This window comes from Bubalus kerabau, chromosome 7 (genome assembly GCF_029407905.1).
Source record: "Bubalus kerabau isolate K-KA32 ecotype Philippines breed swamp buffalo chromosome 7, PCC_UOA_SB_1v2, whole genome shotgun sequence".
NCBI classification, from domain to species: Eukaryota; Metazoa; Chordata; class Mammalia; order Artiodactyla; family Bovidae; genus Bubalus; species Bubalus kerabau.
Window position 1 is genome coordinate 69,670,405 of NC_073630.1, and position 23,800 is coordinate 69,694,204.

General features: G+C 38.1%; 1 protein-coding gene across 7 annotated transcripts in view; it reads right to left on the bottom strand.

Annotated features, from left to right (window-relative positions):
- The window catches only part of LOC129657828 (cytochrome c oxidase subunit 7B2, mitochondrial), a 141,371-nt gene extending 117,920 nt beyond the window's left edge, over window positions 1-23,451 (bottom strand). For 2 of the 7 annotated variants that reach the window (XM_055588470.1, XM_055588471.1), the window contains exon 1: window positions 21,953-22,075. The gene's annotated coding sequence lies outside the window, so the exon portion shown is untranslated. Of the gene's footprint in view, window positions 1-17,413; window positions 18,026-18,102; window positions 18,359-21,952; window positions 22,094-23,016 lie in introns of those variants that run through there. The other 5 variants (XR_008717126.1, XR_008717127.1, XM_055588474.1 and 2 more) reach the window with 5 other exon arrangements.
- Window positions 23,452-23,800: the final 349 nt, after the last annotated feature.

The window sequence follows — 23,800 nt, forward strand, 5'->3', positions numbered from 1 at the left end:
GGGAGGCCTGGCGTGCTGCAATTCATGGGGTCGCAAAGAGTCAGACACGACTGAGCCACTGAACTGAACTGCACTGAACTAGAAGAGCCATAAATTTTTTTTAGATAAATAAAATACCATAAAAATACACATTCTTGATCTAACAAGAAATATTAGAAAAAAATGGAGCAGTTCAAAGCTTCAGACCAGCAACCGGATATAGAAATTTCTTAGCAGAGATTCCACTTCTAATGTATAGAAAGTTTCTCTCCTTTCCTTCCAGTGTCATGGGCAATACTGAGCAAGAGGTGTTCTGAAGCAGCAGCTGGTGCAATTGATTGGAAGCTATGCAGAAATTTTTTACTGAAAAGTCTCAGAATTTGAGATGTATGTATCCCAGGATAATAAAAATATCTCTTTGACAATCGAAGCTCTCTTCTTTCTAAATTCAGTATTTTAAAAATAACACCTATGTGAAAATTGAGAGCTTATCCCAAGTCAGTCTAACAGAAGGATAGATTCCGGCTTACTTGGCTTTCATTCAGCACTACTCCTGCCACATCTCAAAGACAAAAGAGACTAAAAGATGACAAGGATTGATTTCTTTCCTCAACTCAATGTGTATGTGGTCTATATGACACTACAATTTCTGCCAATAGATATAAAAATCTGATAAATTACTCAGAACCATAAGCCATTTTAATGGATCCAATCGAACCTGGGTTGTAATTCAACGTTAGTAAATGTATACATTAATATCTCAAGAGGAGTCCTAACAGAAAGCCTGGACCTGTTTCTTTCTCTGCTTTTACAGTACAGCTTGAACAGGATATCTTATAAGATGAGGTTTTCCCAATGTAGCATGCAGATTTGCAAAGCCCAAAGGATATTAGGTAGAGCCTAATCTTTTGAATAACACATGTGAAAAATTCTTAAAGAGATGGGAACACCAGACCACCTTACTTGCTTCCTAAGAAATCTGTACACTGGTCAAGAAGCAACAGTTAGAACCAGACATGGAACAACAGACTGGTCCCAAATGGGGAAAGGAGTACATCAAGGCTGTATATTGTCACTCTGCTTATTTAATATGTAGAGTACATCATGAGAAAGGCTGAACTGGATGAAGCACAAGCTGGAATCAAGATGACAGGGATAAATATCAATAACCTCAGATATGCAGATGACACTACCCTTATGGCAGAAAGCAAAGAGGAACTAAAAGAGACTTTTGACAAAGGTGAAAGAGAGTGAAAAAGCTGGCTTAAAACTCAACATTTAAAATATTAAGATCAGGTCATCCAGTCCCATCATTTCACAGCAAATAGATGGGGAAACAATGGAAACAGTGACAGACTTTATTTTCTTGAGCTCCAAAATCACTGCAGATTGTGACTACAGCCATGAAATTAAAAGATGCCTGCTCCCTGTAAGAAAAGCTATGACAAACCTAAACAGCATATTAAAAAGCAGAGATATTACTTTGCCGACAAAGGTCCATATAGTCAAAACTAGGGTTTTTCCAGGATGTGAGAGCTGGACTATAAAGAAAGCTGAGCACTGAAGAATTGATGCTTTTGAACTGTGGTGTTGGAGAAGACTCTTGAGAGTCCCTTGAACTGCAAGGAGATCAAACCAGTCAATGCTAAAGGAAATCATCCTGAATATTCACTGGAAGGACTGATGGTGAAGCTGAAGCTCCAATACTTTGGACACCTGATGAGAAGAACTGACCAGAAAAGACCCTGATACTGGGCAAGATTGAAGGCAGGAGGAGAAAAAGATGACAGAGGATGAGATGGTGGAATGGCATCACCGACTTGACAGACATGAGTTTGAGTAAGCTCTGAGAGTTGGTGATGGACAGGGAAGCCTGGTGTGCTGCCCTCCATGGAGTCAGAAAGAATTGGACACAACTGAGTGACTGAACTGAACTGAATCTTTTGAATGCTTTTGATACAGTGCCTGCAGTAAAGAGTAAAAATCAAATTGTAGACTCTGTTCATTTCCTTGAAAAGTCCCATAACCTTGGTTCTTAATCATTTTTTGTATGCAATTATCATTATTATCACATATCTGTACTATTCCTAGTTTTGCAATGGGGAAAAGAAAAAGACATACAGTAAATATCCTTTACTCAGGGTTTTATGGGCTTCCCTGGCAGCTCATATGCCAAGAATCTGCTTGCAATGCAGGAAACCTGGATTCAATCCCTGGGTTGGTAAAATCCCCTGGAAAAGGGAATAGCAACCCACTTCAGTATTCTTCCATGGACAGAGGAGCCTGGAAAGCTACAGTTCATGGTGTACCAAAGAGTTGGACATGACTGAGTGATTAACACTTTCACTTTCACTTCACTCAGGATCTTGGACAACCAAATCTGAAGGTTATAATAGTATAAAAAATAAAGTCAATTTCCTCTTATTTTTGATAGGTAGTAGGAAATAAAATGTTTTAAATTTTTGATAAAGAAAAAAATCAAGGTGTATTATATTTTCATACTCACAGTTGAATCCTAGATAAGGCTAGCACCAATCTTGAGTATAATTAAATTGATATCATATCTGGATTAAAATTTTCAATTCTAGAAGAAAATGTCTAACCATGTGAAAGATGTTATCAATTGCTCTGACAATTCTGATTGTTTATTTTCTTCATGCTTTCTTGAAATTACTTCATAGATTTAATGGCTTGGCATATATCTTGGTTTTTTTACTTAATTTAGAATAGTATCTCAGATTTGTTCCTTTCAGAATTCCTCATCATTCCACATTTTTTCACACTAAAAATTTTCTCTAAAAATAATTCTTATCTACCAATTTATAAACATTTAATTGCATTGCCTGAATATCAGTTTAAAATTCTTATCAGGATCTGTCTTAGCCCATTTGGGCTGCTACAACAGACTACCATATACCGGGCGGTTTATAAACAATAAACATTTATTTTTCATGGTTCTGGAGGCCGGAAGTCCAAGGTCAGGTTGTGTGGTTGGTTGAGGGTTCTCTTCCTGTTACAAACTTCTTATTGTATCCTCACAAGGTGGAAGAGGCTAGGGAGCTCTATGGGGGTCACTTCTATAAAAGCACTAATCTCATTTATGAAGGCTCCACCCTCATGACCTAAGCACCCTGCCTAAGGGCACCACATACTAACACTTTCACATGGGGCCTTAGGATTTCCACATATGAATTTGAAGGGGACTCAAACGTTCAGATAGTATAAAGGTCTCAAAATTTAAATCTGCTTTCAGAATGAAGTTTCCTATTTTCTTCTCTCTGTATCATCGTAGAACAGGATTATCACAACTAGTGTGGAGAATTTTCTAATCCCTGTCCTTATAAGTGCTTAAAGTATAGGAAGACAATTTCAGTGTTATATAAAATAAATCAGAAGAGCTAGGTTTGAATCATTTTTGTAACATATTATTGGATAATTTATATAATACCTTGTTCTTGATTATTTCTAAGTATTGTTAATCCCATTTTAGAAACTGAGAAACCTGAAGCTCCAAGAGGTTCAATGACTTGTACGGGGTCAGGCAGCTAATAAAAGGAGTCATGAGTCAAAACTGTACCTGCCTGTCTTGAATATCTGTGTGTGGGTTTAAAAAATATTCTGTTTCTATAATGACATCCTTAATTATTCTGCTTAATAGAAGGTTCTAATTCAAGTTATTTCAATTTTTAAAGTAATAGAACACATTCTGTTCAGCTATACCTCCATGTTTGATATCAGATACTAAGATAAATATAAAGATGAGTAAGATACAACTCTTTCAACAAATTTATAAGCTAGAATAAAAACAGCAAAATTGGTCTTGATTGTACAAGAAAAAGGTTGTCTTTTCTTTTTCTACTTATCTTTGACATTTTAATCTTTCACTGGAGGTGGAACATATATTTAAAGGCAATGAATTGCTAGAGAAATTTGGTTTCGGATCACATGCTATCCTCACTGGCTCAGTCACAGAGAAATAGCACACAAAGGTTAACCAAATGAAGCTTTTCCTAAATTGGATTTCCATTTCAAAAGATTTCTCCTTCATGTTGACATAAAAGTATTGAATCAACTACTGTAATTTTCATGCATACAACATCTGTGTCTGTAAGTACATGATATGATAAGATTTTCAAAGAACAAAGTAAGAATTTAGGGACAAAGAAAGACATAAAATGAGAATTTGCACTTGTCCCAGAGGCCACAGAGAAACTGCTAAAAACACCTGACTTCAGATCAGCCTAGGGGCAGTAACTAGTGGAAGCTTCAGGGACTGGCTTACAAATGACCCAAGTGACAGATTATTTGTTGAAAAAACCATTATAAAAAGTATTTACTGCAGAACAAGGTGAAGAAAACTATGGAGACTATAAAGTGATTTATTATTATAACAAACGTAATTATTAGTCCTTGGTGTCAATTTGCATTAATCATATATTTGTATATGGTGGTGAATATAAGCACAGAAATGCAGTTTAAGAGAATCCAGTGAAGATGAAGTTTAGTTACTGCAAAGAAGCTCTGACTTATAAATAAAAAATGTCAAGATACAGACTAAAACAAAAATGAAATTTAAAAAAATAACTAAAGATGAAGTCATTTCTCAACAGGAATAGGCAGTATTCCAGAATCTATTTTTAGCCTTTCAGAAAATAAATTGGTGAAATCAAAAGTTCAATATGAGGAAATGCTTTTTCACAGAGTTAAGGAACACTTGATTAAAGGAAAAAGAAAACCCTTATATGTTCATGAAGGAGTCCACCTACTGGACAGAACAGTTAATTGGTGTGGGGAAAAAAATCACAAGCAGATGTCTTATACTCTAGGCAGAAATCCTCTCAGCAACATGAAAATATAATTGGCTTTTTAAAAAACAATTAGCATTACAATCCTAACAAGAGGCAGGAGTCATTAAGTGGACCTCAATCTAGGAGGGTTTAATATAAATCAAACTGAAAGGAAGGAAGGGAGGGAGGAAAAAAGAGAGAAAGGGAGGAGAGAGGGAAGGAAGGAATGAATCTCATCTCTTCTTTCTAGACTGTTAATGCTTCATTTTGTTCATTTTTGCTGAGACGCATTTTAGGGCATAAATTTTCATGTGCATTTTCCACAGAAAGATACTATGTCCTCCCAGCCCAAGAGTATTAACAAATAACATCAAAATGCAAATACATTCATTTAAGAAGCAAAACTTCATTCTAACCCTAACCAGTTTGACGTTTATGAGAAAAGGTTCTTATGTCCTTCATCTGTACACTGTCTGCCACCTAGGACTCATAGGTTTCATCTAAGATGTGTGTAAAAATGAGGCTTGTGTGACAATTTTTACCAGCTAGGAAAGCAGTCTTACTATCTGACTATTCCCTAATTGCCTCACCAAAGCAGAGTTAGCCTCCACACACTGGAGGCAGCTTGAAGAATAAAAACAAAGGAAGCACTTAGCCTGGTCCAGGGATTCTTTCGCCACCTCTTGGACACAGCTCACTTCTGTTTGCAACTATTAATCAGGCCAGAACCGGCAGGCTGCCGACCCCTGCAGAAGGCACTGATGTTCCAAAACGGAAGGCTTGCTTGCTGTGCTGACACCACTCTTAATGACTCAAACATGTGGAGAACAACATTTCACAGTGACAGTAAGAGCTTCTCTAATAAGCAATAAATCACATGCCGGGTACTATGAATTCAGAGCACAATGAGAGTGACAAAGTGGCCCCGGCCACAAGAGCCCATCGCTTTTCTTTGAGGCAAAGACTTAGACATTGCATTCCACTAAGATTTCAAAGAATTCTTTTAGAATTAGAGGAAATAAGTAGCATTTAAATTCTGGTCTATTTCCACCTTCTTAATGCCAGTTTATGAATTTAAGTGTTTTTTTAAATGTAACAGATTTGACTCAAATCACAAAAGTAATACATAACAAGTCAAGTAGCAGGGATATACAGGTTACTATATTTATAAAGATGACAGATTACTATTTCTTTCTGAATGATTATATTACAATGACGTGTTTCCCTATTCATTTCTTGTATACTGAAAGTGAAAGTCACTCAGTCATGTCTGACTCCTTGTGACCTCACAGACTGTAGCTTGCCAGGCTCCTCTGTCCATGGACTTTACCAGGCAATAATACTGGGGTGGGTAGCCATTACCTTCTCCAGGGGATCTTCCTGACCCAGGGATCAAACTCGGGTCTCCAGCATTGCAGGCAAATTCTTTACCATCTGAGCCATCAGGGAAGCCCTACCTCTTCCAATTTCCAATTCTCTCTTTCTCTAATCTCTACCCTAGACATCACTAATATCACAAAGCAAGCACCAAGTGGACAGCTACTTAACTGCACTTTCTAGTGTTTCTATAATGACCATATATTAATAAACCCAAGGAGAAAAGTCCATTTGGTAGAACTAATCCATCTACCTCTATAAAACGTCCTCACATTTCCATTATACATTATGTTTACTATCTGCATTCTCTCTGGCTAGGACTTCACATCTTCTTTGTTAGGTCTGGCCTTAAACCTGCTATCTGCTCCCTGAATTTAGGTTCAGTCACAAATATTTCTTAACATTCAACTCTTCCCTATATCCACCAAGCCTGACACCACAATACTACTTGACTCTTCTTCAAGTCAATGACACTCTCACATACTTTTCTCTTGTTTTCACTGGAATTCTGTTTTCCAACACTGTTCCAACATATCTGGGCAGGCTTCTAGGGGAATTACCTCTCAGAGAGGGGGAGAGAGACTAGATAGATAGGTAACTAAAAGGACAAATGTACATTCAGCACAGGGTAATGGTAACGTGGAAAGACTGAAGTTTAATTTCATGTGAAAGGAATGCCTCCTGGAGAGTATTCATATTGAGGACAGAAAGTCAAAACCCCTCATTTTTTTATAAGATCATTAGGACAGGGACAGAAGGCTCTGAATAAAAATGTGTGTGTAAGTCAGTCAGTCGTGTCCGACTCTTTGAGACCCCATGGACTGGGGCTCGTCAGGCTCCTCTGTCCATGAAATTCTCCAGGCAAAAATACTGGAGTGGGTTGCATTCCCTTCTCCACGGGATCTTCCCAACCCAGGAATTGAACCCAGGTCTCTCGCATTGTGGGCAAATTCTTTACTGCCTGAGCCACCAGGACAACAAATAGTGCTCAATAAATACTGTTGGCTTACCCCGACTGTGTAAAACACACACACACACACACACATAAACAAACACTAAAATAAAGTTAATGAGAAACACAGCAAGTAGTGGAATTTTGAATAATTATTTCTCTACCTTTTTCTACAATTCTTGTTTTGCCAATGTTTCCTCATTCATCTAGTCAGTGTTATTTTTATAACAAAGGAAAATTGATTTACACAAAGGAATAAATTCCAGCAGCATTTCTTACAGAAAGTCACTAAGCCTTGAAACCTTCAACCAGCACAGCCAGGTGTCCCTGCTCTGAAAATATGACTTATAGCTGAAGAGAGCGGGACAGCAGACTTAAGCCTCCATTAAGAAGAATCTGTAATGAGCTCTGAAGCTTTGTTACTCTGGTGTGTCTGGGCAGAAATGTAGCCTAAGTCTAGGCCTTCCTTAGTGCATGCCATGTTCTCATAATCACTAGGATTTGGCATCTGTTCTAGTAGAGATTAGCTACTAAAAGCCAGGACTGGAAACTGGCTGGGAACTATAATGGACTTGACTACAGAACAGAAAGGATGCTGCTCTAAAACAAATGGAGCCCCCCAAGAACATTAATGATGACTTATCCATTCACTCTCCAAATATTTACTTACTGACTACACTATGCCCGGACATCTGACACTTAGGGCATATAAAAGAAGACAAATCAGACCACATCTCTTTCCACATAGATCTCACATACTACTGGGAGATGCAGACAATAAAGATTTAAAGAAAAATAAAGCAGGATAAAGCTGCTTCTTTGAGCAAGACAAGCAGTGAAGTTTTCTCTGACAAGCTGACAAAGACTGAAAGAAATAAAAGAGCGAACCACACGGACTAAGATCATTTTGGACAGAACAGCGAGTGCAAAGGAGCAGCAGAGCTGCTGGAGAACAGGAAGTAAGGACAGAAACTAGGGAGTCTGGAGGCACATAATGTAAGGCCTTCGGGTGAATAAGGATTTTATACTTCATTGAGTATGATAGCAATGCACTCAAGGGCTTTACTCAGAGGGTCGTAGCATATTTACATTTTAAATGGAACTTTTGGCAATGTAAGACATATAGCTAAATGGAGGCAAGGGAAGACATAAGAGGTAGGAGGATTAAGTAAACGTCCAGGCAATAGATGATGATGGCTTGAATGAAAGTGGTGACAATAGAAATGGAGAGAAGTAGTCAGATTCAAAAGTTCACAACCAACAGTTTTGCTGATGTGGGATATGAAACAAAGAGTGATGTCAAGGATGATGCCAAATTTTTTGACTTGAGCAACTAGATATTATCATTTGCTTGAAGGGGAATACTATGAGATAAACAGAGTTGGTAGAGAAAAATCGAGAATTCAAGTTTGGTTACGTTAGGTTTAAGCAGACATTTGGATATGGGGCTCAAAGATTCAGGCCATAGATGGAACCTAGGGAGCCTTCGGTGTCAGAGTGGTAATTAAAAGATCACCTAGGGAGTGAATGTGTCTAAAGAATAGGCGTGGTCGAGGGACGGAGTCCTGGGACACTTCAACATTTAAGGCCAGAATGAAAAAGAGGATCCAGCAGAGAGGACTGAAAGGGAAAACCAATGAGACAAGGAGAAGATTAGAAGATGCCCCCAGAACCAACTGAAAGAGTCTAAGAGAATGCACTTTGATGTTTTTAATATAAATTTATTTATTTTAATTTGAGGCTAATTACTTTGCAATATTGTATTGGTTTTGCCATACATCAACATGAATCCGCCACGGGTGTACACGTGTTCCCCATCCTGAACCCCCCTCCCACCTCCCTCCCCATACCACCCCTCTGGGTCATCCCAGTGCACCAGTCCTGAGCATCCTGTATCATGCATCGAACCTGGACTGGTGATTCGTTTCACATATGATGAATAACACAACTATGTAAAACTCCCTTGTCTTGTCTCTGATCTCAGAGCCTTGGAGAAAAGACAGTAGTTTACACCAAGTCTCAGTTTCCCCAATTCTCATGGGGGAAATCTATGTAGTAGACTAGTAAATACTGTGCCACCTCGTTATGAATTAGTTTGCTTACTCTGAGCCCACTCTTGTTTCTTTCCCTTCTCCTCTTGCAACTAGAGGATGACTCTGGATTCAGCAAAAGCTGAAGAGACCACAGATTTTTCAGAATAACACATCCTGAAAGCCGAGCTTGATTGTGAGCATTGTAAAATCAAATTATATTTCAGGCATGTTATTCTGATGCAGTGAAGAGAAAATGAATCTCAGATATAAGTAGGTTTCTTTTGTTCCAGCTCTGTGCAACGGACCTCTTATGTATTCATTTTATTTCCTTACTCTTTCACCCTATTCAGTTAAATTTATTTTTAGCTATTGTTGGGCATCCTTTAGGAGAGGCAAATACTAAGGACTATAATTGAGTACAACCCAAAGGTTCCAAAGAACAGCCTGCTTAATGCATCAATGTCAAAGGAAAGAATCTTTCCTCTCAGGAGGGTCCAAGACTTCTTGCTAACTCTGGTGGCCTGAGAGTCTTCTTCCTGACTTTGATATTAACTGCAGGGACTGTTGGTATTACTGTTACAGGTTAGAATATAGGCTAAAAAGAAAAGACAAGCAGTATCACATGTGGTATTAGACTTAAGTGAAACTTTTCATAATGTTACTGGGAGAAGTCTATTGGAAATGTCACATATAGGTAAACAGTATAGGTGAGCATCTTTGAAATCACTGTCATGTTATCTTTATTTCTATAGTTCTTTATGGACTTTATGATACATCTTACAAGCAGTTTATTGGCTTGGCCATGATTCAGGAAGTAAGGCAAAGACATGCATTCCTTGCACAAGAGTTACTTTGGGGACTTGCCACCAGCTTATATGAATGGGAGAGCTCAGTGTTCTTGAAGAGGTGACTTACTCAGTGGTGCCTGACTCATCCCAAACTTTACCCATCTTCCCCACATCAGTTTTCATTATCAGAAAAAAATGACTCATTAAGAGGAGAGAAAATCAAAGTAGTCCTATATCTTCAGAAAATCAGAATAGGTCACTGTATCCCAAGACCACTCGTTATTTTGGAAAGGTATTCTTGTTGTTGTTGTTGTAGAAAAATTTTTATGGACAAATATGATTGGTGAATGTCCAGTAAAGTTTATTTTCCTGAATTTTGATGTATTTGTCATTTTTAAAGTATAATTATAAATATTCACTTTCTTACCTAAATGTATAGACACAGTTTTATATTTTTCTAAAGAGTCCTCTAAATTGCATAAACTCAAGCTGTACCAACACCTCATCTCCCTGAGGCAGACATCATTCATTAAAATCACATAGATGGAAAATAATAAAAAATGGACTTGAAACTAGGGCTGCTTGGCGTCATAGAGCCCCCTTCATCATTTAACCCCCGGTGTTAATGCATCTCATCTCCTCTTGAGAATAAATAATTTTGGAGGGGAAAGAAAATAAATGAGGCTTCTGGAGAAGGAAATGTTAGTAGGTACACAAGGAGGAGTCTGCTGCTGCTAAGTCGCTTCAGTCGTGTCCGACTCTGTGAGACCCCATAGACGGCAGCCCACCAGGCTCCCCCGTCCCTGGGATTCTCCAGGCAAGAACACTGGAGTGGGCTGCCATTTCCTTCTCCAACTAGAAGCACCTAAAATTGAACTATTCCTACTTCAAAATTTTGCCTAGACGTGTGCCACCCACCTATTACAGGGCTAGCAATAAAGGATTATTTTGAGTGTACGTGAGTATGAACTTTTATTTTGCCCTTACCCATGCATTTCTATAAATTTGACTATGGTTTCACAATCATCATGACCATGAGAATGTCTGATGGGGGAAAAGAAAAATCTGCAGTACGCCCTTTATTTATGGAACTCACTCTCTCTCAGAGGCACCAACCTACTTTTATTTTTGGATGCCTTTTATTAATGTGGTGGTTGTGCTATTGGTAAATGTACCCAGTGGCAATTTCATGACTTGCATACCCAATAAATGCAATAAATAATTAAAGCTAGCATTAAGCATGCTAATAAATTTACAGGGTTGTTTCCTAAAATAATTACCCCAGTAAATGTAAAAAGGCTACAGTGAGCAGATAGGCAAGACAATCATATTTGAGATCTGATCATATTTCTAGAAAATTCACAGTAGCTCTGCTATTAAAGCTAGTGGGAAAACCTTCCTCTAGGGACTATTTTCGTGGTTCATTTTGCACCATGCTAGCACTGACCCAAAAAAGGACTAGAAGCACAAGGTTCTGTACTGGGAATAACCACAACACACCTAAAACATAGTTTTGGGCAACTGATTATTGTATATTTGCCCCTTTTGCTTTTATTAATGCAGTTCAGTGGATAAGAGCAGACAGAATCGAAAGAGAGGAGAATGTACTTTATCATCTGTTGCCAAATTTCAATTTCCTCTTTCAAATACAGTTGAATGCATTTTCTTTGCAACCCAAAGACAGAAGATCTTGATTACTGTTGCTAGAATAATCTCAGCATTTGTGTGAAGAAGATAGGAAAAATAAATAGTCTCTCTGGATGATGTGTCAGCTTGTGAACTTACAAAACAAGATATATTCTTGGAGGTAGGGAAATTAAATTAAGGTGAAATGGCAGAGCCATTAAAATGACAATTGAAGGCTTATTTTGCGGGCCAGGGCTGGCTTCCCAACTGTCCTTTGTCCTTAGCCTCACCCCAGGGGCACAGACAACAAACCAGAAACGAACAGGTCAAGACAGGGACAACTGTCTGGAAATACAGGTCACTCAAGCTGTGGGCCCTATTAAGAAATGCTAGTTTTTTCATAAAATTTAGTTTTCAGCTCTTTTCTCCCCTGTCTTCACCTACCCCCATGCTTGTTTCAGGTCTTTAAAAAGAAAAGGAGGTGATATCTCTCCTGGTTCAGTTGGCATTCTTTCTCTCTATAACAAGAAAATGCTAAGGCAGAAAAACACCACTTGGACTTCTGCTAAGAAACAAAGTAGCTACCAGTAGTACTAACAGACACTAATTTAGGAAACAGCCTATTACTGTCCACTCTCAAATGATGGGGTTCAAGGCAGGCCACGCCAAAATACAAAATTAAATTTTATAATGTTAATTTTTATAACATTTTTAATATTAAAACAATATTTATATAGGAATTTTTCTCCTGTATATAGGCACTGACCAATATCCAAATGTATATCAAGATGAATTTAACTACTTCTCTTCCAAATTTCTATACCTTTTTACAAATCTTGAAGCTGAATTACCTCTTCCATTCATAAATTAAACCTAAAAGAACTACTGATTCTTTTGAATTCTCTGCTGAAAAAGTCAAATTAAATTATTATTTATTGCTTAGATTATTCTACTATTTCCCTAATTGGTTTTCCTGACTTATGTCTCTCTCCATTCAATTTACCAACAACCAAATTTTCTAAAGTACCGTTTTTCATGCTTTCACTTTCTGGTTTAAAATCTCTTGTTGATCCTACTTTATGCATAGCATCTATCTTAAACTCTTTGGTCTAACCTGGTAGGTTCATTGCTGACAGCATATCTCCTTTGTTCCCTAATCACAGGAATAATCAATAAATCACAGTGTATTGTAAAATTACCACACTGTAAAATCAGGGAAAAGGGGCTGTTCATCACTTTTTGTTTATTGCTGTATTTCTCTATAGCTGGAGAAGAAAGTTATCATATGTTCAAGAAATGGCTTTAATTCATATTAATATCCATACCCGATATGCTTTCATTTTTTACTTATAAAAAGCAAGGTCCAAATCATGTACCATCTCCTCCAATAAACATTATCAATACTTCAACCTGTATTCATCCTTCTCTTTTTTTCAATATGCCAGCAAATCTGGAAAACTCAGCAGTGGCCACAGGACTGGAAAAGGTGTCTTCATTCCAATCCCAAAGAAAGGCAATGCCAAAGAATGCTCAAACTACCACACAATTGCACTCATCTCACACGCTAGTAAAGTAATGCTCAGAATTCTCCAAGCCAGGCTTCAGCAATATGTGAACCGTGAACTTCCTGATGTTCAAGCTGGTTTTAGAAAAGGCAGAGGAACCAGAGATCAAATTGCCAACATGCACTGCATCATGGAAAAAGCAAGAGAGTTCCAGAAAAGCATCTATTTCTGCTTTATTGACTATGCCAAAGCCTTTGACTGTGTGGATCACAATAAACTGTGGAAAATTCTGAAAGAGATGGGAATACCAGACCACCTGACCTGCCTCTTGAGAAACCTATATGCAGGTCAGGAAGCAACAGTTAGAACTGGACATGGAACAACAGACTGGTTCCAAATAGGAAAAGGAGTTCGTCAAGGCTGTATATTGTCACCCTGCTTATTTAATTTATATGCAGAGTACCTTATGAGAAACGTTGGACTGGAAGAAACACAAGCTGGAATCAAGATTGCTGGGAAAAATATCAATAACCTCAGATATGCAGATGACACCACCCTTATGGCAGAAAGTGAAGAGGAACTTTTAAAAAGCCTCTTGATGAAAGTTAAAGAGTAGAGTGAAAAAGTTGGCTTAAAGCTCAACATTCAGAAAACGAAGATCATGGCATCTGGTCCCATCACTTCATGGGAAACAGATGGGGAAACAGTGGAAAGTGTCAGACTTTTTTTGGGGGGTGGGGCTCCAAAATCACTGGAGATGGTGACTGCAGCCATGAAATTAAAAGACGCTTACTCCTTGGAAGGAAACTTATGATCAACTTAGACAGCATATTCAAAAGCAGAGACATTCCTTTGCCAACAAAGGTTTGTCTAGTCAAGGCTATGGTTTTTCCTGTGGTCATGTATGGATGTGAGAGTTGGACTGTGAAGAAGGCTGAGCGCCGAAGAATTGATGCTTTTGAACTGTGGTGTTGGAGAAGACTCTTGAGAATCTCTTGGACTGCAAGAAGATCCAACCAGTCCATTCTGAAGGAGATCAGCCCTGGGATTTCTTTGGAAGGAATGATGTTCAAGCTGAAACTCCAGTACTTTGGCCACCTCATGTGAAGAGTTGACTCACTGGAAAAGACTCTGATGCTGGGAGGGATTGGGGGCAGGAGGAGAAGGGGATGACAGAGGATGAGATGGCTGGATGGCATCACTGACTCGATGGACGTGAGTCTGAGTGAACTCCGGGAGCTGGTGATGGACAGGGTGGCCTGGCATGCTGCGATTCATGGGGTCGCAAAGAGTCGGACATGACTGAGCGACTGAATTAACTAACTAAAGCAGATAGTGAAGACTGCGCTTTATCTATTAATATGTTTTCTAGTACTGAATCCAAAATTATGCTTTTTCCCTTTTAGTCTCAGAAATAAGGTATTGGCGACAGTCCTTCTTCTACCCTTGTAAAACAGGAGAGCAGAGCAGCTTCCTGAAGACAGTTCAATTCCAAGAACAAGTGAATATAAAGGGGTTCCTAGTTTCTCCTTCTCAATTCAACAATCAAATAACTCTCTGAACTACTTCAGACATGTTATGACAATGGATCTTACACATAAAGGAAACATCAGAGGTGGGTAGGAAGCATCCTATGGTCCCTCCCATACACCAATATTCTGCAGCATTCTGTTCTTTCTAAACCTCTAAGCTTAATCATTAAGCTTCAGCTCAGCTTGAGGTGTGGCTTTCCCCTAGAGAAAGGAATGAGTATCTTATCAAGACATTCCTGCTCCCACTATTGAGTCACCCACTCCAACTATGACTTTGGGTATCTTTCTAGAGCTAGTGTTTCCAGTTTTGATTTTCAAGCCCAGAATCCTTCAATAACAGGTCAAAAACCACATTAACTGAAGTAAATCTGTAGTCATTCTAAATCTAAAGCTGAAAATTTAATCCCAATTCTATTTCTTATCCCAAATTTTGACCAGCACATTCACCATTTTCATCAGCAGTCCTGTAATTATATCAAAAGGCTGAAATTCTAAGAATAAAATTCTGACATTATAGACATATTCCAAACTTGAAAATAACCTCTTTAAATTATTAAAATCCCAAGGATAAATTAAAGTCCAAAAATTAGATAAACTTGAAAGTTTAAATACAAGAAATTTTAAGGTTTAAAGAAATTTAATGTCTATGATCAAAGTCTCAGGCCTTTGTGAGCTGCAGTTTGAAAATATTAAAATCAAATTTCTAGTAGAAAGTCCAAAACTCATGTTGATAAATTTATTCTACTTTTTCTCAGTCAGAGGTATTCTCAGTGTCTGAAATGGGTATAGTTTCCTCAAGGAGTCATAAATTGTATCATGTCAAAGACAGGTAAAAAGACATGTTTTTACTACAAACATCTTAAAGAGTCCAAAAAGTAGTCATCTGAAAAAAAATAAAGTTGAATCTGTATCTTACTTCATGACCACTGACAAACTCAAAAAGAATCAAAAATTTAATGTATAAAGGAAAAAAAGAAACCATGAAAGTACTAAAGAAAATAAATTTCTTTATAAACTTGGAGAAATACATTTCTAAATAGGACCCCAAACTTATAAAATAAAATAGATATATTTTTACCACATTAAAAAAATTAGTAGGGTCAAAAGACAAATGACTGACATGGGAAAAACATGTGAAACTCACATCAGAGACAAAACTAATATCTTCTTCATATAAAAAGAGCAGCTGGATATTAACCAGAAATAAAACACTAAGGGTTCCCTAGAAAAAGGACAAAAAGCCAGTTCACAGAAAAATTCAAGTGGCCCTTAAACAAATGGAAAGATATCAAACTCTTTTGTGTCCTATTATTATATAATGAATGCAAATTAAAACAACACTGAAGTAACATTTTTCACTTATCAGATTGGCAAAAATCTCAACCTTTCATAATATTGTTAATAAGGCTATTGTGAAGCATATAAGCAGAATGCAAAATGTAAAAGACTTATGAGATTTGGCAATATATAAACAATGCTATCTACTGCAAAATACTGTAAGAACATCTATGAAATATAATTTTATTGCTCAGACTTCATGAGAAAAGTTAACAGTGGTCCATCAGACAAAAAAATTCATGTGAAGAATTGGATATTAAGTGCTTAAGTGTTGACAATATTAGTCTCTTGAAATGGAGAGCATTAGTTTCTGAATAAAATTCCATACGTAAGATTTGGATGAATTTGGTAGCTAAGTTTAACATATATTTGATGAACAATGGAACCTGTAACTGATTAGATGTATGGTCCATTGGTAATATTTGAAATCGTTTATTCATAGCTCAGTCGGTAGGGAATCTGCCTGCAATGTGGGGGCCCTGGGTTTGATTCCTAGGTTAAGAAGATTTCCTGGGGAAGGAAATGGCAACCCACTCCAATGCTCTTGCCTGGAGAATCCCACGGACAGAGGAGCCTGGCAGGCTACAGTCCATGGGGTCACAAGAGTCAGACACAACTTAGCGATTAAACCACCATCACCAAACAATGTTATATATGCATTTAACTTCTGATCCAAAAAATCAAGTCTCAGAATTTATACTATAGATAACTTGCCAAAAATGAGAAGTATATAAGCTTATTACCAAACTATTATTTTTAATTGCAAAAGAAGGGAAATCACTCAAGTGTCTATCAACAGGGGAATATTTAAATAAACTATGATACATTCACATAGCAAATATTCATGCTACAGCTATATTAATATTTTATACCATGAGAAAGAAGCTCTCTACCTATTGATATGGAAGTATTTCTAGAATGAGCAACAAAGGGAAAAAACAAGATGTAGAACAGTATATAAAATTTGATTTCTTTTATAGAGAAAAGGCAAAATTAAAAATATGTATTCATATATGCATACATTGCGTTTAAACTTTGCAACCCCAAGGACTGCAGCACACCAGACTTCCCTGTCCTTCACCATCTTTCAGAGCTTGCTCAAACTCATGTCCATTGAGTCAGTGATGCCATCCAACCACCTCATCCTGTCATCCCCTTCTTCTTCTGCCTTCAATCTTTCCCAGCATCAGGGTCTTTTCTGTGAGTCAGCTCTTTGCACCAGGTGGCCAAAGTATCGGAGCTTCAGCTTCAGCATCAGTCTTTCCAATGAATATTCAGGACTGATTTCCTTTAGGAGGGACTGATTGGATCTCCTTGCAGTCCAAGGGACTCTCGGGAGTCTTCTCCAATACCACAGTTCAAAAGTATCAATTCTTCAGTGCTCAGCCTTCTGTATGGTCCAACTTTCACATCCATACATGACTACTGGAAAAACCATAGCCTTGACTAGACTGCCCTTTGTTGGCAAAGTAACGTCTCTGCCTTTTAGTATGCTGTTTAGGTTGGTTGTAGCTTTTCTTCCAAGGAGCAAGTGTCTTTTAATTTCATGGCTGCAGTAACCATCTGCAGTGATTTTGGAGCCCAAGAAAAAAAAGTCTCTCACTGTTTCCATTGTTTCCCCATCTAGTTGCCATGAAGTGATGGGACTGGATGCCATGATCTTAGCTTTTTAAATGTTGAGTTTTAAGCCAGGTTTTCACTCTTCTCTTTCAGTTTCATCAAGAGTCTCTGTAGTTCCTCTTCACTTTCTGCCGTAAGGGTGATGTCATCTGTCATACCTGAGATTATTGATATTTCTCTCAGAAATCTTGATTCCAGGCTGTGCTTCATCCAGCCCAGCATTTCTCATGATGTCCTCTACATATAACTTAAATAAGCAGGGTGACAATATACAGCCTTAATGCATTCCTTCCCAATTTGGAACCAGTCTGTTGTTCCATGTCCATTTCTAACTGTTGCTTCTTGACCTGCATACAGGTTTCTCAGGAGGCAGGTAAGATGGTCTGGTATTCCCATCTCTTTAAGAATTTTCCACATAGTCTAACTCAAACCAAACTGCCTAGGTCTATCTTTCGCACTTACAAATTAATTAAAATCTTTTAGACGATCTGTAAAATGGAAATTGTAGGAATTCTTACTTTATGGGATTGATGCACAAAAATAATGAGTTAACAACTGCAAAGTACACAGGACAATATTGGGCATTTACTAACAATTACAGTAATGTTTGTTAAACAACTGCTGCTTCTGTTTAGTGGCAAAGTCATGTCTGACTCTTTGCGACTCCCTGGACTGTAGCCTGCCAGGCTCCTCCGTCCAAGGAATTTCCCAGGCAAGAATATTGGATTGGGTTGCCATTTCCTTCTCCAGGGCATCTTCTCTACACAGGAATCAAATCAGGGTCTCTTGCTTGGCAAGCAAATTCTCTGCCCCTGAAGCACCTGGGAATCCCATGTTAAACAAGTAAATATTAGTTAAGTACAACTTGAAAGAAATATAACAGAAATTAGATTTATCAATGTATATTTTTTTAGTTTTTGAATTATAAGTTTTTGAGTTTGGAATGTATAGTTCAAAAACAAAAGTAAATTAACATATAAACTTAAAACTGGCCCCACAGCACTAAAATTTAAATATAAGACATTCCCAGATTCTAGACTAGATATCCCCCTAAAACACTGTGTTCTTAAAAATCAGAATTGGTGGCACAAGCGGTAAAGAATCCACCTGCCAAAGCAGGAGACACAAGAGATGCAGGTTTGATCCCTGAGTTGGGAAGATCCCCTGGTGTAGGAAATGGCAACCTGCTTCAGTATTCTTGCCTGGAAAATCCCCTGGACAGAGGAGCCTAACAAGCTACAGCCCATAGGGTCACAAAGAGTTGGACGGGACTGAGCGACTGAGTATGCACGAAAAGGAAGAAGTATACCTGGAAATATTCTTGGTTTTAGCTTTATCTGGATGCTTCTAAGTCTGTGTGAGCAGTACAGATTCCAGGAAACTATTTGTACATTGATTATGACACTATGGACTCATAAATCTAGGCACAAAAATGCATTTAGCATACCACTGCCTCTCTTGGACTGACATTTCAGACATTCCTGACTTTCAGAAAAGTTTAAAATTCTGCAATCAAGATCACCAGATTTTACTTGAAGTATAATTTTTCCCTCTGCAACATATGTTTAAAACCTCTTCATTTCTGTTCTCTCCTTTAACTTCCAGTTTTTGACACTCTGTTACTACTGGAAGTGGAAACTCTATCTCATGAAATAAGCCTTACTATCTCCAGAAAGCAGATATTTTCAATCCTATATGACAGTGGCTCTTTCCTCTGCCTCTTGCTACGGAATGGCTTAGCTGGTGAAACCTGTATCTCAGAGAGGGTTTCCTTTTTATCTTATTTATTTTGACTGAAAAATCACTCTCAAAAGTTGATTCCTGAAGTGAAGCTGCAATTGATGTTTCTGAAGCCTGAGAGCCTAGGGGCCCACTGAGAACTAATAGCCCTTCCATATGCTCCTGCGGGCAGTGCCTTTCATCACTGAAGTGTTTAGGCCTTGAATAGCATTTTTTTTTTCTGCTACACATTTTTCTACAGCAATAAAATATGCCTCTACTTTTTATCTTCCTATAACTTTCAGAAAGTTGGAGTTAATTTGTTAACCATTTAATCCATTTCAAAAGTTGAGTTTCTAACTGCTTAACCTGCTTATTAATTTGGTCTCTTCTCCAAAATATAACAGATTATTGCTGTTTGCTGGAAATGAATACTTGCCTTCCTTTTTATCTTTTCTAGACATCAGGGTTTGTGGGTTTTGTTTTTTTTTTCCTAATTTCTTCCTCCATTTCTTAAATTCCAGAATCATTTCAACTATCAATGATGAAATCACTACATTCTGAGTTTACTAAAAGTATCTACTATTTAAACAGATTTCTTATCCCCCACTTCTCTGAGATGGATAATTCCACAAAAAAGACTTTTCTCCCATCAGACTGATATCAAGCCCATACAAGCTTAAATTTAACTCATCTTCTTGCCTTGTTCCTTGCAATAAGCCTTATCTTGCTGAGCCTTGTCTTTAGTCCTAATTCTTGGGCATATTCCTTTAAGGCACAAACTAAGTATATCTCTCTGCAAATCTACAAAGACTACAGTACCTGAAAATCACCTAATGATACTCTGTATATTCTACAGACCTTCCTACTTTTCTCACTATTTAAGATTCTGTTCTAATGTACTTTACATCATTTTCTTACCTCAATTGTTTCTTGACTCTCTTTGAAGGAGACATTCCATTTGAGACCCTGCCTCTTTCTCTTTTTGATTAATTTGGGACCTGGGGACCTATTTCAATCTAGTAACAACTAAACACCTCTCCCTTTTCTTATACTCGGTTGAACAGCATTTACATCCCCTTGACTCTATTTCTCCCTTATAGATGTCTACTGGAACTTCAAAGTGTAATTTTCTACGTCACCTTTGTCAATTCACTTCATAATTTCTCAAGTTTTCTTCTAAAATAAGTTTTATTCTCCTCCAGTTTTTATTTGGTCCATTGTTCATTTGTTTCCATTGTTCTATATTAACCTGAGCACGAATTTTAAATTACTTGAATACCTCAAACTAAGCAAATGCAATCATTAGAACCAGAGATTCCCAAGCACAAGCCTATCTGACTTGTTTTCTTAGACACTATTTTTGCAATTGTTTTATTGAGTTATTTTTCCTTCTGAATTTAGGAAGTTATATGGTCCTTATCGGCTTCCCTGGTGGCTCAGCGGTAAAGAATTTGCCCACAATGCAGGAGACCGAAGTTCAATCCTTGCATCAGGCAGATCCTCTGGAGAAGGAAATGAGAACCCACTCCAGTATTCTTGCTTGGGAAATCCCACAGACAGAGAAGCCTGTCATAAAAGAGTTGGACATGACTGAGGGACTAAACAACAAGATACTCTTTACAGTAAGGGTTCTCTCTTTTTTTTTTAATTTTTATATCCATCAACCTCCTGTTGGTGCAGTCACAATTTGAATCTCAGCAGTGAAAAGTCATGGTCAGACTGTATGAAATTATCAAATTTAGGGCCACTTGAGATCAAGAGATAAGTGGTGGTGGTTTAGTCACAAAGTCCTGTTGTATCTCCCCAAAGAGATAAGAGCAACTTTTAAACATAGGAACAAGTCACCTGACTCCTAGATTTGTCCCTCTGTTTTCTCTCTTGACTCTGGAAAGGACTGAAAACAATATAAAAAATAACCAGAATTTCATCATATTTTCTCTGCCACAACCTAAGCCTAGCACTAAATACATCCCGCAGATACTGCTGATTACAGTAGAAACACTTTGAGACCTAAAAAAGGCTGGTACACGAAAAGACTCTCTATAATCAAACCCTTGTCTCTGACAAGGCTACTTAGAAATAATCAAATATGCAGAATTTAAGGTCAAGCAGCAGCAACTATTTGGCTAGGGCGCATTTAATAAGGATATCTCAGTGGTACTGGTCAGATTTTCTTGCTGAGCCCTTGAAAGCTTGCCTACCTTTGCTTACATCCCAAAGCATGCAGACTTGCCCGCTACAAAAATCGGCATCTGCTTATATAAAAACAGCCACTCTCCTGTAAACAAAATTGCCATAAGCTGGAACAGCCCCTTACCACTGAAAATATGTTGTCACAGCTCCCTACAGCTGAAAATATGTGGTCAGTGCCTAGTCCAACACTGTCCAATACCTCCCACTCTAACCATACCATAAGCATGTACCCGAAGTGTTACTCCATAAACACTCTAAAACACAGATTTCTCTTTTTCGTTTTCTCTTTTCTCCCACTCTATATTCTAGATGTCTGCATGTGAGAAGGGTCCCGCAAGTAAAGTCCCTCTCTTTCTTCTCTTAAAAGAAATGGAAAAAAAAAAAAAAAAAAAACGGCAGGAAAACCAAAATATTTCCTTACAACTGCTAGAGAAGGTACTTAATTAAGTGTGGCTTATAACCGCAGGCTTACTGATACTGAACTCCAGAATTAGACTTACCAACCACTGGCCAGACAGCGTCCAACGGAAGATGGCGCAAAAGCAAATTCCTCGCCTGTCAACTTGACCGCCTGGCGGCCTCGGTGCCGAGTGAGGTGGGAACCTACTAGAAATCGCTCCTCCCTAAAAGGAAATAAAGGGGCGGGTCACATCCGACTTCCTCTTTCAGAACTGACCAATCAGACAGCTAATTGCCACAGGCTGTACAGGAAGAAGTTCAAAGATCGAGAACCGTTAAGGGTGTTGTTCTTGTATGTGTCCCTCCACGTAAAGGAAACAGCATTGGGACAAGGGTTCCTGTTCCTTAACATAATGCATGGTCTTTCCGGTGGGAATCTTTTCCTTTGTCATAGCGATCTTTTGGCAAACTCTCTGGTTGTTTCTTTCAGTTACATCTTAATCCCACCTGGCCGTGAGGGAAATTTGAAAGTGCCTGTAATCAGAGAATGAGCCACAAGTCTTGCAGTGTTTCTGAGCTCTCCTAAGCATGCCAAGTTATTAATTATGTTGCTAAGTCACTTCAGTCATGTCCGACTCTGTGCGACCCCATAGACGGAAGCCCACCAGGCTTCCCCGTCCCTGGGATTCTCCAGGCAAGAACACTGGAGTGGGTTGCCATTTCCTTCTCCAAAGCATGAAAGTGAAAAGTGAAAGTGAAGTCACTCAGTCGTGTCCGACCCTCAGCGACCCCACGGACTGCAGCCTTCCAGGCTCCTCCATCCATGGGATTTGCCAGGCAAGAGTACTGGAGTGGGGTGCCATTGCCTTCTCCGATTAATTATGGTAACCATATGTTTTCCAAGCTAGGACCCCTGAAAGTGAAAGGGGACAATAAAATAAATTTATAAATTTTTGAGATTTTTATATTGGTGAATTTAGTATAGACAGCAATTCAAAATTCATTTTTTAAAATAAAATTATTTCTCAAAGTTAAACTATATTTAAGCAAAAACTTTAAGATGTCTTCATTATAATATGAATATTAAAAAACAGCAAAATGGTAATTCTTGGCAAATCTTAATGTATTTTAATTAGTTTCAGCCTTTATTGTCTGTAATACTCACTAATATTTTCCTGAAGAATACATTTTTAATATGGTGTTGCTGCTGCTGTCGCTGCAGCTGCTAAGTTGCTTCTGCTACTGTTAAGTCTGCTGCTAAGTCGCTTCTGCTGCTGCCGCTAAGTCGCTTCAGTCGTGTCCGACTCTGTGCGACCCCATAGACGGAAGCCCACCAGGCTCCCCCATCCCTGGGATTCTCCAGGCAAGAACACTGGAGTGGGTTGCCATTTCCTTCTCCAAGGCATGAAAGTGAAAAGTGAAAGTGAAGTCACTCAGTAGTGTCCAACTCTTTGCGACCCCATGGACTGCAGCCTACCAGGCTCCTCCGTCCATTGGATTTTCCAGGCAAGAGTACTGGAGTGGGTTGCCATTGCCTTCTCCAATATGGTGTTACTGTTTTAAAATTTTTTAATTGCCTTCAGTCTTGTCAAACATGTATCTTATGTTTGATATATGGGAAATTTTGACATCTTTAATTTACTCCTCACTGTAGATAATATTTTAAATTTAGAAAATAAACTCAGAGAAATTATGCTAAACAGAAAATCTCATTTCCAGTTTTTCTTAAAATATATAATTTTCAGTCCAAATATTTTCCCAAGTACTGTCTTTTTTGTCTCTACTCAAAGTAACAATCTTCAGCAAACATTTGTATGATACAAGTTTCATAAAATGTTTTCCATTATTTATGATCTTTTTGAAGGTTTTGCCAAACTTAGATGCTGCAAATTGGAGAGCCTCTTAAATTTCGTTTATTTTCTCTAAGAATGCAAATTTATCCTGTTTTA